This window comes from Ptychodera flava, chromosome 11, assembly GCF_041260155.1.
Source record: "Ptychodera flava strain L36383 chromosome 11, AS_Pfla_20210202, whole genome shotgun sequence".
NCBI classification, from domain to species: domain Eukaryota; kingdom Metazoa; phylum Hemichordata; class Enteropneusta; family Ptychoderidae; genus Ptychodera; species Ptychodera flava.
In genome coordinates, this window is record NC_091938.1 from 19,499,027 (window position 1) to 19,515,831 (window position 16,805).

The following is a 16,805-nucleotide window of genomic DNA, read 5'->3' on the forward strand; positions in this document are numbered from 1 at the left end:
AGGATTTTTCCATCACTCAGTATAGTAATTCGTTGTGCTGCTAGAAATTTCTGCCATTCAAGGCAGTCAAGGATATATCGTTAAAAAAATGTTTCGAGCAAATTAGCAACTTTATTTTTACTTAGTAGTACATGACTCGTAGAATCTATAATAAAAGTTGCATCACATAGATTCAAAAATTATTCAAATAAAGGCAATGAGTAGAAACATTCTGAACAAGGTTTCTGGTACTACAGTGAACAGTTTGGCAAACTTTTATTTTGACAGTCTGTTTGTTGGCGATTACAAGGTTGTATGTATATTCACCTGTTTTCTCCAACCTAGTTTCAAGGAGTTTGTTGTAACATTGTCTGTCATTTACAATTTGACCTTGTTCAGAATTTACATTTTGCTGGATTATAAAGTTGAATTGTTTTGTCTCTGAGGAAGCATGTTTAACACTTGTCACTGTCCCCTATATTATTTTAACATGATAGGCATAAAGATGCAGGTCAAATCTATTTTCCAGTTCACATTTTTAAATTCTGCTGAGCAGCAGATTAAAGGCCCAGTAGCTGTATATTTGATGATTTTTTCCACTAATTTTGTTTCTGATGTCAACAATGATTTCTTGTTCTACTCCCCAAAGCATGTTGAGCATGTTGTCAAGTTAGCCTATACGTGTGTAGACTGCATTGTTATTGTTGACAAGTAAATCCAGTAGGGACTAGAATTCAAACATAAACAATAACAGTACATTTTACATTTGTTGACAATAAAATAGAAAATGTTTCAACATGCTTTTTGGAGTAGAACAAGAAGTGGCAATTGTCATACCATTCAAAATTATTGAAAAAAATCATCAAAAATGGCAGCCACTGGCCCTATAACACGTCCAAAAAAGTCTTAGAGCTCCACCAGTAAGTCGGGGATAGACAGCTTATTAAATCTTATTATTGTGAACCACAGTCCGTGTGTGAACACACTAATGCAAGGACACGACCTGAAGGAAATACAAGCACTTGAGAGACAGAACAAGTGATTCAAACCAAGCCCAGCTGTAAACATAATGACCATGTGTTAATTCCTTGGGCATACATGTCTGTGCATGTATATATTTGTCTTACTGGTCATTAGCAATGCCCAGCATGCCGATGTCATTTCAGGACAACCACTGAGATAAACGGTGTATGAGCAAGCCATTATTAGTCTGCGGTATTACGAGAGTCATCTTTTCTAAGAAAAAGCACAGGAAATCCCGTAAATGATTGAAAAGTTGTACAAGGATAGACTTTTCTATTGTATAAGTTGTCACGAAATCAGATTTTAATTTGTAGGTGGGAAAAAGAGAAATGTTTTCTGTTCAAAGGGAACGCATTCCTGAAGATACAGTTTGTTCGATAGCCACAATTAGAATGCCCATTTTTCTTGATCATCATGTTTTTGCCAACTTGACTGTCACTATTGCTCTGTGGATATGAGCTCAACCACCCTATCAAAACACGATGAGATCTGACTGAGTGCCTATCATTGAATGTTGTATATCCAATATCGTCCCCAATGTAACATCAGCAAATTTGAAATGTTTACAGCACAAAGATTATCAAAATATGTATAAAATTTTTGGTACTGCGTCATCCAGACTCTAGGCCAGGAAAGTTTCAGAAATCTTGTTGGAACCTGCTGCAACTCCCAAAAGTTGATATTTGAGAATCTAGCAACAAGTTCTGTCAAGTGGTCTAAATAATGTAGGTATTTTACTACCTTTGTTGTTGTAAAGTGGCCGAGAGTAGGCCACCTGTCTCCGTAAAAATGACAACGCTGTGAGAGTCAAGCAGTTTGTATCAGGGAGTGAATTGTGATTTTCTCTACCTGTTTATTGCTGTTATTACTCTTCATGGCCATGAATGTAAATTGAACTGAGGGGATGAATAATCAATAGAAGCAGTAAAGAAAGTACAGAAATACAGGCATTGACAGTGTTCCTCAGCTGTATATGCCAGTTGTCTGTAGTGTTTTGTACCAAATTCAGTTTTTTTCAAAATTTAGTGGAATACAATGAAAACTGCATTTTAAAAACATTTTGTTATCATATTTCACCAAAATTTATCTGAAAGTTAGGGAAAAAATTCGGCAAATAAACTTTCCCGAGTTTTCAACTTGTTTTAGAAGACTGTGTTCACTCAGTAATCCATGTGATAATAATATAATATATAAGTGATATGATAGCATGTACCCTATGCTCGTCTTGCTCGTAGGTTATTTGCAATGCTAGAAAGCCTGACTCGATACTTTATCATCCCATTCAGACTTTTAGATGTTTCTTTCTTTTCTCCAACATTTCACAGAACTTAGTCTGAGTACCGGATTATGTCTCAGCAATTTCTGTCAATTTATTTGAAAAAAACAAACAGACATATTGATTGTCAGATTATCTTAAATCCAAGTATCGGGGAGATATTCTGGCTGACAGCACGTCTGAACATGTTTTTTTTACACAAATCTTATAGCAAACGTGTCAAATTAGTTTTTAAAAGTGAGAAAGTGCAAGAATGTTTATACATTCTGAAACATACGATTGTTCATGAATTTAATCCTCATGTTCCTTGATAGATAAGCTTTTTCTTCTGTCCGCAATATTTATCGTAAAAGAATCAGTGCTCTGTAATAGAAAGAGACAAGTACAAGCTAGAGAATGTACAATCAAAACAACTGTGTAGATTAATGCATGGTAGATCATCTGTTTAGCTTTGACAAATACGAGTGGAGGCAATCTAATTTTTGGCAGATGTGGGAAAATATTGAAAATAGACAACACATCAAGATAATGCTTTAAAATAAAGAGGTGCAGGTATTTTAATGCGGCATGATAGTAATCCCAGTGCTCCAAGCTCTTGTCAGGTCGGTGTAACTGGCATGCTCTGATTGTAAAAGCTGAATTCTGAATCAAACCGAATCATATCAAATGACAAGTGACATTGAACAAATTTGCATGAATTGTTGATTATTAGGGATAAAGTCTTCAGCCTGATGAAGAGAAACCTAAGCTGTGTCATATTTGTTTACTTCTTTCGACTTCATATCAGAACACATCAACCCCAGAATACACAATGTGAAAAAGTAATGTTGAATTTTGCAATTTTGTCTCAAGTACCCTATTGATAAACTATAAGGAGACCAAATCTTTTTCCACTTTTTCAAAAATGGTCAGCCACTATATCATGAATATCAGCATTTAGAGAAACTCAGTTCAGGAATCCTCCAAAGTTACAGCTTAACCCTTCGAGCACCAACGTCAATTTTTCTCACCTTTATAAAATATACCAAAATCAATTTTTCTCAGAATTTTGCAAAAATTTTGATAAAAAACTGTAGCCAATAAAATATGATGTTCATTTGGTCTAAAATTATCAAAAAAATTCAGAAAAATTCATAAGAATCAGTAAAATGTGGCTGTAAAAGTTTGGTGGGAAAAAGTACAGTACTCAACGTGTTAATAGGGAAAACTCACAGCCAAGTCATTGTATATGCTGAAGAAGTGCTGAGTAAGCAGTTTTGCAATCGAGAGAATCATCCAAGTCCAGGGTATGTTGTGAGAGCAATTTTTACCAGTAGATGTGCGTACCCATGTCAGTGCAATATAGAGTAATTTCCAATCTAATGAGGTCATGAACAACATCAAGGGGTATCGCTTACTCAGAAAACAAACGCTGATCCCCACCCTCCCTCCTGAAAGTTAAACAGTACCCTTTGGTATGAGCTGGGGCCGGAGTACAAGGCCCCTATGCGGGAAAGGGTGACTCATGGAAATATGTAGGTCACCTCCCAGGGTTGGCCGAAAACAAAACAGTGCTTCTTTCATTTTCAGTGACCTCAGTCTCCCCATGCAAGCTTGAGAAGAATGGGGTTAAAGGTCACTTGCTTTGAACTCCTGTCAGTGATTTTAACCCGCAGTAAGGAAACGTATGCTTTCCAGGCTATTAAAATTCCTTGGTGTGGTGTAGGTAGTCTTGTAAAGGCCGACCCACAAAAGTAAAAGAGTTTTGGTGAGAGGAGTAATGACTTTGAACGGTTGACAAGTCGTGTGAATTCCGTGATTGTTTTCATTTCAAAGCACATTTGTGCCGCAGATGTTGAACACAGTAGCGTTGTTGTAATCCAATGTGTGAACAGTGCACTTATGGACTGCACCTGTGTAAGTGCATGCATGCACTGCATAGCTGTGTCAGGTGTGTGAAGTTTTACAATCCAAAACACACAAGCTAGAGCAAAAACAGCAGGTGCCAATTAAGTCTTGCTTAAAATGATATATTCTTAACATAGTATGTGGTTTTGAAAATACAGTCACTTTCCCAAATCGGACTACCATAATGACTAAAGCACTATATATGTCATGAAAGTTTCAATCATAGATTTAACTCTTTAAGCTTATTCTATTTATTTTCCTTAATGGGTTCCAGAAATAGATATGTTTTTATTCCATCTATTATTCATAAGGAAAAGTACCTAAAACTAGATGCCATCAGCTGATATTGATGGTGTATACCATCATTTTCACAAAATTGAGCAGGCATGTTGATTTGTATTCTTGAATCTTTTAACGCAAAGTGCCCATTGGCTACCACTAGTACCAATCTGTCATGCAATTGACAAGCTCTTTTTTATCATGTTGGCAGTAATTGACATGAAGCGACAGATTTTTTTTTACTGCACCAATGGCCAATCAGAAGAATATGCTGAGTTTATGACGTAAATTTACAGTTGAACAACCGAGTGATACCCGCATGTTGGGAAAAAATATTGAACCTTTCAAATTCAGAATGAAAGAAGGAGAGAATAGGGATAGAAACGAGTATAGTAGCTTTGATAATTTGTAAGTGAATTTTTCTGATGTGTGATGAATAGTGTGTCGTTTACAGCTGACTACCGTCCTTATTTTTACAACAGATCTCATCAACTCCATATATGGCGATCATATCTTTTTTAGAGAAAACACCGTAACTTTTATCATCCACTTAAAGTGGCTCATACATCCTGTCCACTTCTCACTGTGGTTCTGACGCACCCTCGTAGAGAAATTGTTCCATGAGCACATACAGTTATCAAACTGGTGTCAGTTGAATTCACAAAGCACTGAGGTATTTTTTTTCTCCAGCTTCTGTAGGTTTTTTATTTTTAGAGGATAAATGTCTTGCTTGCTGCAGGCTGTAAAATAAACAAATCAAAGGGTAATTTACAAAACAGTTCGGGCTATCCTACTTTTTGAACAAATCTCCACACAGTGACTATGTACACAAGTGCCCAATAAAAGTTTTTGGGGGCTTTGTCAGTTTTTCAAAGGAGCTTCAGTGAGAAAATAGCAGCATCAAAGAATAAAGATGACAATAGGATTTGTGAGTTCTTTCTTCCAACTCTATTAAACTTAATAGTTCTGCAGAGGTTAAGGTATAGAAAACCAGTCAATGAAAATACCGATGGGATTGAGTAAGAAAAATTGTCATTTTCTTTTAACCGGGGAATCGGGACCTGTTGTGTACTATTTCTTGGAGGATTTGAATTTGACAGATTTTCTGGGTAGATTTGGTGCCTTCTGGGTTTTGTCAAAGGAGATTTGTCACCTGTAGGTCACCCTCTGAGCTTAATACACTTGAAGGACTTCAAATTGACCAGAAAGCTATTCTTTATTGCCCTATTCCAGAACCACAGCTGTGTATGTGACTTGGTCTTGTGTTACTCAACTTTACACCACCTTCTAAACATCGACAACAATCCTGCGTCATGGCTTTTTTCCCTAGAAAAAGTTAAATAGAAGATGGATGCAAACCACTGACATGAAACTGTTTAACGTAAAGTTGACATGGCATGGCCGTGATATACCGTGGGAAAATTACAGACCTGCTGAGAAGTACGCGGTGGATTGAAGGACAATCATTGTCATTAAACAAGGGGGTTACCTGGGAATCAAAAGCTTTCTTTGAGATGGCCTATTCTCTATTGGAAGGGAGGGGGTTAAAGGGGAGGGGAAAATCCTTCAATGTATGGAATACACCCATCAATCAATGAAGTCATCAGAAGAGCATGGCTGTATGTAAGTTCATGCTTCTGGCTGATGTTTTTCTCTATTAAAGTTGTTTGATTAAAAGGGGCACACTCATTGGATGAAAAGGCCACTGTATTAATCTCCACAAATGGTGTGCAAATTTATTGTTCACATAATAACTTGACTAGATATGTTCAGGGCTAAAATAATTAGCTTTTGAGGATAGAATTGGTTGGTGCCCGCATTGCATCATTTTAAGTCGGTGCCTGTTTCAGGGTTGACACAATTACCATGGTAACATCACCACCTGTGACCTCTGATTGCCCAGATTTGATAACACTTTGACCTTGCCCTAACTGGAGGGGGGGGGGGGGGGGGAACCAGGGCCAGTTCAGTGCATCTACACACGTAATCATAAACAAACTGGTTCAAATTAAACTTTAGACTTTAACCCACCTTTTTAAATAGCCAGGTTGTAGTCTGTCTCACTCGGCCAATACAGCTTCAACCAAATTGGTCATATTGCACCAGTGACTCAAAACTCACCTATGGCGTGAACACATCCTTGACAAGATACTTATATCTGCAGAGCAAGCATTATCATATCTTAAGATCTTGCTAATGATAGAATTGTAGTAACCTTTGAGCAAAAGTTGACAGATACTAAAGATACTAGACCGGAAGATAGAGATGCCAATGATCAAAAGATGATAACAATTAGTAGTTGTCATTGATATCATCTAATGTGATAATCCCTGTAAATCAACATTTCTATCAAATATTTTTGTTTGGTTATTTGCTCTGCCCTACCCTGAGTAAAAACTTACAAGCTCCAAGCGTATTCAAAAGCATCGGTTGTACAGACAGGAAGTTTTAGATTCATTGACAAAATGGCTGCCCTTGAGACGGGTTGCAAAATAAACAAACCTTCACTTTACAATGCAGCTTTACTTTCAGTCTTTTCATGTGTGTTTTTACAACATCTACAGTGCAGTGGAGGAAAATTATTGAACCTGTACTTACATAGCCAGGCGACAGTGCTTCCTGGCAGTTTGCTTGGAATATATATTCTTGAGCAGTTTCACAAATGTGTACCTGGGGCTGATAGTCCATAAAGGGACAAAATAACTGTATAAACAAATGATATTCTTTAACTATTTTTGTTCTGGAAAATGAGTACATTTCATGTTCTTCGCTCCCTACAGTATGTTGAAATGCAGAATATTAGCCCAGCTAATGCAATACATCACGTAGTATAGTACACAAAGTTATCATTGACAAATGAATTCTAGTTGAGACTAATATTCAGCTGTAAACAGTGGTATTGGACATAGAACTTTCTATGTTAAGATATTGGTTGGTTCAGATATGCCAAATTTCCACTTTGTAGCTCTATGCCAAATAGAAAAATTTTTCTCTTTTTTTTCAAACTTCTCCACAAAATATACACACTGCACACGACTATTAAATTGCCCATGCTGTAGCCTTATTTGTGTGTTCAGTTATCGTGAGCCTTGAATCTTCTAGAAAGTGTTTTGACAAATTATGTACTCGTAAAATGAAATAGTTTTGAATACACTCTTTTATATAATATAGTTTCATGGTATGATCATGCAATCAAAAGTTGTATTCACATTAGCAGAGAAGCAAAAACTTTGTGATTATTGGATTTGAAAAAAAACTTAACAGATAATCACATATTCAAAACGAGCCAGAGGTCAAAGGTTACTAATTATTGATTACTGAGTATAGGTTTTTAATAGGCCACCATAAAAAAGTAACTTTTTATTATGACAAAAGTATTTTCTTTTTATTGATTCAACAAACAATCTAGAAAATATTATTCTGATATATTACAAATAATAGCATTTGTAGCCTGTGTCCACCATGGAAACAAAGGACTTTTTAAACAGGTAATTCAAAATACTGAAAATGTAAACAAAATATTTCTCACGACTAGCCACCAATTAATTATAATATGGCTGTGCTCAGAGATTGGGTGATGGGATAGGTACAGGTAATGGCATTGGTATTCAGATTTATAAACCTTCACACCCACTTAAGATAAAAAACTTCCCAGCTTGAAGGCAAGGGATTGATTTATGCTGGCAAGTTGTATCCTTTTGAACCATTCTGATCAGAGATTAGCCTGCAGGGGTGTTCTAATGAGTGTAATGGGGAGGGACTTGGCATTGACAGGGTGACAATATGACATAGGGCTTCAGTACTGTTCTGACAGCTATCGGTAAATTTTTTTGTGCGTCCAGCCAGTGTTCATGCTTTATTTATGACAGAACGCTGACACAAAGATCAGCCTCTGAGTCAATCTCCCATGAAGGTTTGTAGAGAGCAAGTTTTGGAATATAATACCGGTAATGCAAAGTACATTATGAGTGTAAGTTAGCCCACCAAAACATATAGAAGAGCCTTTGAAAACATTACATTGTAGAAGAAGTAATTTATTTTACATTGAAAATGCATGTGTTCATCAGATGGCAAATCAAAGGAACAACTTAACCAAGCTTCTACCCCTATTTGCCTTTGCAAAGGTCCAACTTTGCCACAGAAAGCAGTAAGGCTGCACCAATATTTGGTGGTGAAAAGGTGAAAGGCACATCTTCCTTGATATAGTATGTACACATGTTGTTCCTGCAAGCTTTCATCTTCTATTGAATTTTGTATCTATTGAAACAATTTACTTTCTGTTCAACCCTGGTATTACCGTGGTTTAACCCTTTAATCCATTGTTATCAATGGTGGTTGTGGACTTGTTTACAGGGAATTAGGGTGAGCAGGTTTGTATGAGACTCATCAGGGATTCCTATGTATTAAATGATAGCGTGTCTGTGATAAGAATGCGCTTTTGATGAAGATTGGAGGTTCCAACTACATTTTAATCATAATCCCATCACCATGTACTGTGTGATTTTTTTGCCTTTAACCCTTTCACCACCATGGTTTGTCCCTAAACCTTTGTTATCAATGATGACTTTGGGTCTGTTTACAGGGAATTAGGGGTGCCAACCTGCCGTCATAAAATGTTCAAGAACTGTTTATTTTTTTTTTTAATTTTCCAAATGCACCTACAGAGATTAGTGGCTGTCTCATTCTCATAAATGATTTTATTAAAGTTTCTCAGTGTTTACACAAAATGTCAATTTCTTCTTTGTCTTCCATAGTAACAACAAGCTATGGGCAGTTTTGCATAAAAAATGTGATGAAAAAACTCATCAGTATAATTATATGAAGCATAACTGAAAAACAATATGACAGATGTTTACAGATCCCAAATATTCAAAGTTGTCGCAGCTGCTGCTTTCTAACGTGCCTTTCGGCATCCTTCTGTATAGTCTTGAAGTATAACAACTCCTATACTGTATGATTTCCATCTTAGTGATTTTGAGATCAGATACCTTAAATTCCTCCTGTGCCTCAGGTGTTTAAAGTTTAATTTTACAAGTAGGTGTCATGACGTTGGGTTATTAAATGTAAATGTTTGCCTGTGAACTTCACATTAAAATAGGTCAGTTTCATAATCCAATGACTGCGTGTAAGTTACGGTGTCATGTTTGCCATGATTCGCTGGGAGTTGCGGCGTTTTTTTCAAAGTTTTGAAAATTGAGATGGCGGTTACTAGGAGGGGGTATTATTCATAAGCACCTGTCGTGTCAGTGCATATCCCATAGAAATTACCTGATCCTAGCACTTGTCAGTCACTTCCGCTGATGTTTCGGGTCAATTCTTCCATAATTGAAGACTAGTTTAAAATTTACGTATGTCTCTCAGTAGCTAGTGTCTTAGGGCAGATTACAGTGGAACCTGCATCTCTTGGGATGATATATACAGAAACCTATTTCACCCACAGGTGCTCGGAGTTGCTGGTGTACATGCATATAGAGAGAAGGGGTCTATGTATACTACACAGCAACTCCACGGACCTGTGATTTCACCCACCAGATACAGTCAGTTTTTTCCATCAGTTGTCAGGACTGCAAAAACATCACCATGTGAAATTCAAGAAATTAGACGGAGTTGATGAAACAGTAGAGACTAGAATTTGCCACGAGAACGTCAGGTTTATGTATATGTGTTGTTTTTCTATAAATCACTGTCTAAAAGTCACATGAAAGTTCCACTCCACTTGCCAAGTATTTCGCTACTTCTCCTCAAAACAACGCCTGCCTATTGTCTACACTCAGCCAACTGTTCGACCAGCCTAGCGTAAATAACATCTAAACTCTGCAGGCTCATACGTTTTTTTTTCAGAACACTTCAGTTGTGATTCAGAGCTAGAGAATTCAGTGAAATTGCCCCCTGTAAATTAAAGGTGATCGCCCGGCTTAAAATAACCGCAATGACAATAAAAAGGTTGGGCACAATCGTAAACTGTTGTTCTTGTTTATGACCTAGCCCCCACAATTAAGTTCTGTATACGGCCATGCATGCGTGCAGGTTGTCCACAGGTACTGCATGTGCCATTCCGATACAAATAAATCTTATGCAGTCATAATTCATATACAGAAATCTCTCTTGCTTGTGTAGCACAGTACTGCCATTGACAGCTATGTTCAGGCTAGTGCCTCCACACTCACAATATCTTTGGTGTGGCCCATGCATAAACAACCCATTTGCACTTGAAGACACTTCCAAGTAGCGCCTCAGGTGAAACTCAGTCACAACTTGAAGGTTTTGTTCTCTTGTTACTGTGACCCAATTATTCATTTGGCACTCTGCCCATCTGTATAATCCAAATCTATAGCCATGTAGACCCCACAGTAGATCCACTTCTGTCCTTCGGTCTCCATACTTCCACATTGCCCTTGCCAACCTCTAGCATACAACAGCATTCATCTTGATCCCGAAGTACAAAATGTCATAACCAGATCAACTCTACATACATTATATTTCAACCTGCAACTGTCAGTCTGAAAGCAGATATGTCTCCCACAATCTTGGCAAGAAATGATGCCAATCAGTATCCCAGCATGCAACACAGCAAAACACAAGCATCAAAAAGCATATCTATATGTTCCCAAATAATTACACCCAACATTTAAGCTCACCCTCATAAAATTGTTGTTTACCTGTAACATTACAATTATCACACTGTGATATAACTGCAGAACATTAATAGATATCAGAGAATGACATAATAAAATCTTTCATAGGATGATATTGCTGAAACATACAGCAATCACTTTAAGAGCCAGTTAATGTAAATGTTGATGATTTTTTCATGGTTTTTTTTTTGGTTCTGTATTACAATTGCAGTTTCTTTATCTACTCCCAAAGGCATGATGTTGAAAGGCCTACCAGTAATATTCAGCTTGACAACACAACGTTTACTGTATGTGAGTAAATTTACATTCTTATTGTACACATTTGAATTCTAGTCCGGACCAGAATTCACATGTCAAAAATAACAGTGCAATCTGTACAGGCTGAGTTGACAAGCTGAACACTGTGTATCTCAACATGCCTTGGGGAGTAGAACAAGAAACTGTAGTTGATATTAAAAGAGAGAAATCGTGACAAAAAGATCCAAAGATACAGCTATTGGCCATTTCATCATTCCTTTTTATGTCATTTTGATTATAGGACAGGTTCCTCCTGAAAGACGGAAGTAACGGTACATGCAGCTTTGTTTATTGCTGACCCATGTCATTTTAAAACTTTGCCACAAAGCAAATGTAAGTGACCCTCTTTTTTCAGATTAACCCCGAGTTTCCTGCCAGTTTTTATCAAAAACATATTTTCACTTATGATATAAGTTTTCCTAGACTATGGGGGATTGGATTGTTGCCTAGTGTTCTTGCCCTTGGGTATTTTCCACACGATCTTGTTAAGATGAAAGGAAAATTGAAATATGCATGAAATACATAAAATATGATTAGATACAGGTGTATCATGATACCTGGGTGAATAGGCAGGTTAAGTAGTGTACTTCTACTGATGATGTGTATTATGATGAAGTATTAACCTTTCATATAACATGATTGCTTGGCTCAAACCCATTACTATCAATCTGATGGTGAGTGCATGTGGATCCATGTGGTTGACTTTAGGCTGAATACTGTATATCTCAACATGCTTTTGGGAAAACACGAAGAAGCTGTAGTTGATATTAAAGGGACGGTTGCTTTAACTTTCGATGATTTCTTAAATATTTTTGATTGATATACAGTAAGAGTCAGCTTGTCAACTTGGCTTTCACAAGTGTAGACTGCATTGTTATTATTTACATACAATTCTGGTCTGGACTAGAATTCAAATGTAAACAATCATAATGCATTCTACATGTACTGATGCTATGTTCTGCTTCAACATGCTATCGGGTGTGGGAAAAGGACTTGTATCAATTGACATTTCATAACAAAAGTAGTGAAGAAATCATAAACACTACAGCTATAAGCCCAAAATCTTCAAAAGCTACCACTAGTGGCACTTAAAGTATAATGTCGTGAGTTGGCAAGGCCCTTGTGATGTATTTCAATACTTAAAAGGGAAGAGAAAAAAATTGTTTGTTTTCTTGAACAAAACCATGAAAAGATTTAGATTACAACTATTGTCTCTTCAAGTGACTCCGGCCATCTGGTCAACTTTTTCCGACAAGATACGTGCATTAATTGATCTATATAAGAATCAGATATGAATGTGCAAATGTTAAGAAATTACGAATCCTCACTTGCTCTCTGCCACGCTTCAAAATATTTAGCCCAGCATGTTTAGGCTGTGTAAAACATCAGAGAGATGGAAATAGCTGGTCTATATGTGATCGTAAACTGTCGTAAATACAGAAGAGGCAATATAGGTCATGCTTTGAAAGCACATAATTTAAGCAGTCTGTTCATTTCCCCATTTGAAAATCGTACCAATTCAGCAAAAAATTCAATTTTCTTCCATCCCATTTTGCCAATAAAAAATTAATCTGTATCCGACATGGTCCACTACAGACTACAATATGATGTGAAAAATAATGGCTGCAAGTAAATTTCCCACCAAAAGAAATGAAAAGGAGTCTGCGATGAAATATTTAGTGTATTTACATAATCTTGCGAAAACAGGGTATCAGGGAAATCAGGGTAGCCATACATGGTAGCTGAAAAGAGTTCTCAAATCCGTCCTGGATCGCCATCGGCAGTAGAGCTGCAATGCACTTTCTCATTTCTAGACCGTTTGAAATACACATCAACTAATACAGCCAATAAACCTGTACTGTAATAAAACTTTGTAACCATATTGAACTTCATTAGAGACTTTCCACAACACACTTTTGAGTACTGTGAGCTCCATCCCTGAGAAATCACTTTACCCAGAAGCAAAATCAGCGGAACAGTTCCTTTTGAGACTGCAAGTGCTTCAAAATTTTCACATCCTTCCAATTTCTGTGCTGTCCAAAGACATTATAATCAGAGGTCCAACACAATTTTATAGTCATCTTTTTGATATTTGGATGAACTATCCATAATTAAACTATTTTTTTGCAAATGACAATGATAAAATATCAGAAAAAGTGCTGACTAAGGATTTTGTATAGGTCTCAATTGTTTCATATTGTTTTATCAGTGTGGTATTTATGCACATTTGACAGTAGATTTTAATAGCATTTAAGTGAAGAGAATCTTAATCCACGATCAAAAGATCAGACTTCCGGTGTTATGATTGTCATACAACCTCCCTCGTGACAAGTTACATTTTTGATGCACATTGCATTATGAGAAACATATCCAAGCATATACGCACTGTATAATGACTCACTGAAAGTTGATAGCCCATACACATCATATAGAATTAGCAAATCCACAAATTTAACGATAACAATCATTCAAATGCATCTGAGCATGTGCAGAGAGATATATTTTAAATTCCTTGGATGTCGCTTAACCCAATTACACCAATCACAAAAAGCCTGAGGTTTAATTCCTCAAGCTTGTGTTTTTCCATCCTATAGCACAATGGGCAACTGAGTTCCGTATTGGACGCTAGTGGTACATCAATGGCTATGATATTGATTGAGATTCTCGTAATTGAAAGGTGTTGTCTTTACTTAACGAGGCCCACCGAGTTACGCCCTTTGTACACTCTGGGGAGTCTATTTCCTCCCTATTAAGATATACCTGAATGTCGTCAATGGTATGGACAGTGAATGAATGTAAGATGTAAAACAATGTTGACACAGAGCAAAGAAAGGCAGATTTCTTCTGTTTTGTGTTTTACGAGTTGCGATTTGGAACAATGGCATACCAGTTAAGCTTTGAAACACTGTGGGAAATAATCTGATTCTCATGGGTGACCATACTGAACACCTCAAGATTGTTTACAAGCTTTCTGAGTTAGATTGGGATTTGTTCATGAATACCAATTTGCATTTTCTGTTTTTCTCTCCTCTCTTGCCCCCCTCACCCCCTTCTCCCTCCCTCCCCTCCCTCCTCTCTCTCTCTCTCTCTCTCTCTCTCTCTCTCTCTTATATACACACATTAATATCAAATTTCTGTCCATACTAACACCAGCATATATACACACATGCATACGTTGTGGAGAGCATACATAAATATGACGATACAAATTATGATGAAATTTCTATACAGAAAAAAAAAGTCCCGTTTACAACAAGATGAGCATTTTCTCTTATTTAATCTTTTCGGGGACAAAATGTAATCACAGTAATTAGATCAATTGTGCGTCATGCAAATCAATGCACAAGCTGCTTCTATGAGTATCAATGAAAGGGACTGAATTTCTCTCTTGATGAGTGAAGAAATTCCAGTGCTGTTTTGTGGCAAGGGGTATTTTTATGGTCATAATTTGTATGAGATGGGGACATTGCAGCGTTCTGTTTTGTTGTAGTAACTTAGTAACCAACCTACTCAGACAGATGTGAGGCGTGCGTTACATTCCCAATGCGTTGATTTGGTTATATCTGCAGAAAATGAGGCCAAATCAATAGCACTCAGTCAATGGGAAAGGCTTGATCAGAATTCGTAATTTCACGTAACGAGAATGTATAAGCTCTAGTGTATGTGTAATATAATTATTTTGGTAAAGGTCAGGGCGTAGGAACGCATATTTCACTCAACTCTCACAAACCTCCATCCTCTAGTGTATGGGTCCAAAAACTCACTGTGATCAATTGGGTTAAACCATTACTCTAGGAAAAAGGGGACAACACATCTGACTCATTGCTTTTTCTACAGCAGTGATAGACCTCAAAACCAGAAGACAGGGGTATATAAAAAGCGGGTTATTATTGAAATTCACAGTTTCCAAAAGATTAAATTTCCAGACCCATTGGCCGCAATGGTATGGTAATCAATGAATTCAAACTACAGGCCGTGTGTACCGGTATGACTTACAGTTGAATCTACCATACATGTAAGTCTGATCCAATTGCCAAGTCATGATACCAGGTGATGTGTGTATGCCCATGTAATGACTTTTTCTTGCCAATACATAATTCCAACGAGATGTTTAGACTGTACATCGGATGTTTGTATGACTCAAAATATGTAAAATGACCTACCCATAGAGTTTGTTTTCAAAACAAAAAAAGAGTGCTCACAACTTTGTCTATAAAATTGAAAGAAGTTTACTTACTATGAGAGTTTTCACTGTTGTTTAGCCATTTTTTGGGAACTTTGGTATACAATAATCAGTCCTGGTTCATATGAAATATTATATTTTATGTCAAAATACCATGTTTACATGGTGAGTCAAATTCTTTGAGAGGGTATGTCACAAAAGATAAGAGGGGAAAAAAACCACATTTTTTGCATTCTATAAGGTGCTATGGTATTTATAAGGGTGAGTGATTTTAATTCTGTCCTTGAGCCGAACCAAAGACTGTTTCAAAGTCTTATCAGGACAAAGTCACAAATCTTTTCAGGGTTATGACCCATTCAATGCCACTGCAGTGAATGCTAAGATGGAACTGAGAGAGAATTGTCATGCAGCCTTGGCAGAGACATTACACTGCACCCTTCAATGAGCAAGCATTTTTTTTTGCCATTTGATGGCCACCATTGGTCGCATTCAGACATATTTGCGGTCGTGAATTGTCACACCTGAGAGCACTGGTTGTCTATGAACCACCTGAAATCACTGGAAGGCCTTTCCACCTGTGACCATCACCTCTAGCCAAATCAAACAGTCAACTGGCTCAATCATCCTTTCTGCTCTCATTTCAATGCAAAATAAAAAAAAAGTTCCACAACAAGTGTTTCTTATCATTGTGTATTCACATGCACTGAACAAACACATCCTCGTTTAAATTTGTGAAAATCTACACCAACGGCTGTTTGACTTGACGGGCGTGATTTTACACAAACAGCAGTCTCGGGTCTCGGGGACGAATGTTCTGCATGTATGCCCGTGATTGTTGTATGCCCCTTTCAGTTGTCAGTCGTTCTTTCCGATTCATTTCTCGAATACAAATGTGCCGTCTCAATAATTGACAAAAGAGCTATTGGCAGTGCATCACATGATGTACAGTAGATTGTTTTGTGAGTAAAAAAGAAGATGGTTACTGTATCTTCCATTCAAATGAAACTGAAATGGAGCCCGGCTTTGACAGGCCCAATAAATGTAAAAGACATGCAATTTAATCTGCACATCAACAGTTTTGGATCTTTGGGCACTGTTCCGCTCAGCACTTTAGCACTTTGCTAAATGTTGATGTATTCTAGTCCCCTCAACAAACACAGACAATCTCTTGTTTTCTCTGTAACTCGACACAGCAGAAGTGGCTTGGAATAAAATCAGCCACTGTAAGAAAAAAAATGTGCCAATA

General features: G+C 37.1%; 1 long non-coding RNA gene across 2 annotated transcripts; it reads right to left on the reverse strand.

Moving 5' to 3' along the window:
* Positions 1-94: 94 nt before the first annotated feature.
* On the reverse strand, positions 95-15,747 carry LOC139143730 (uncharacterized). Of its 2 annotated transcripts, none has more exons than XR_011554669.1 (3): positions 15,614-15,747; positions 6,476-6,602; positions 95-5,184 (listed from the first exon to the last, which is right to left on the reverse strand). It is a non-coding gene; the product is annotated as an uncharacterized lncRNA (long non-coding RNA). The 2 variants fall into 2 exon arrangements; XR_011554668.1 differs by lacking the exon at positions 15,614-15,747 and adding an exon at positions 7,043-10,931.
* Positions 15,748-16,805: the final 1,058 nt, after the last annotated feature.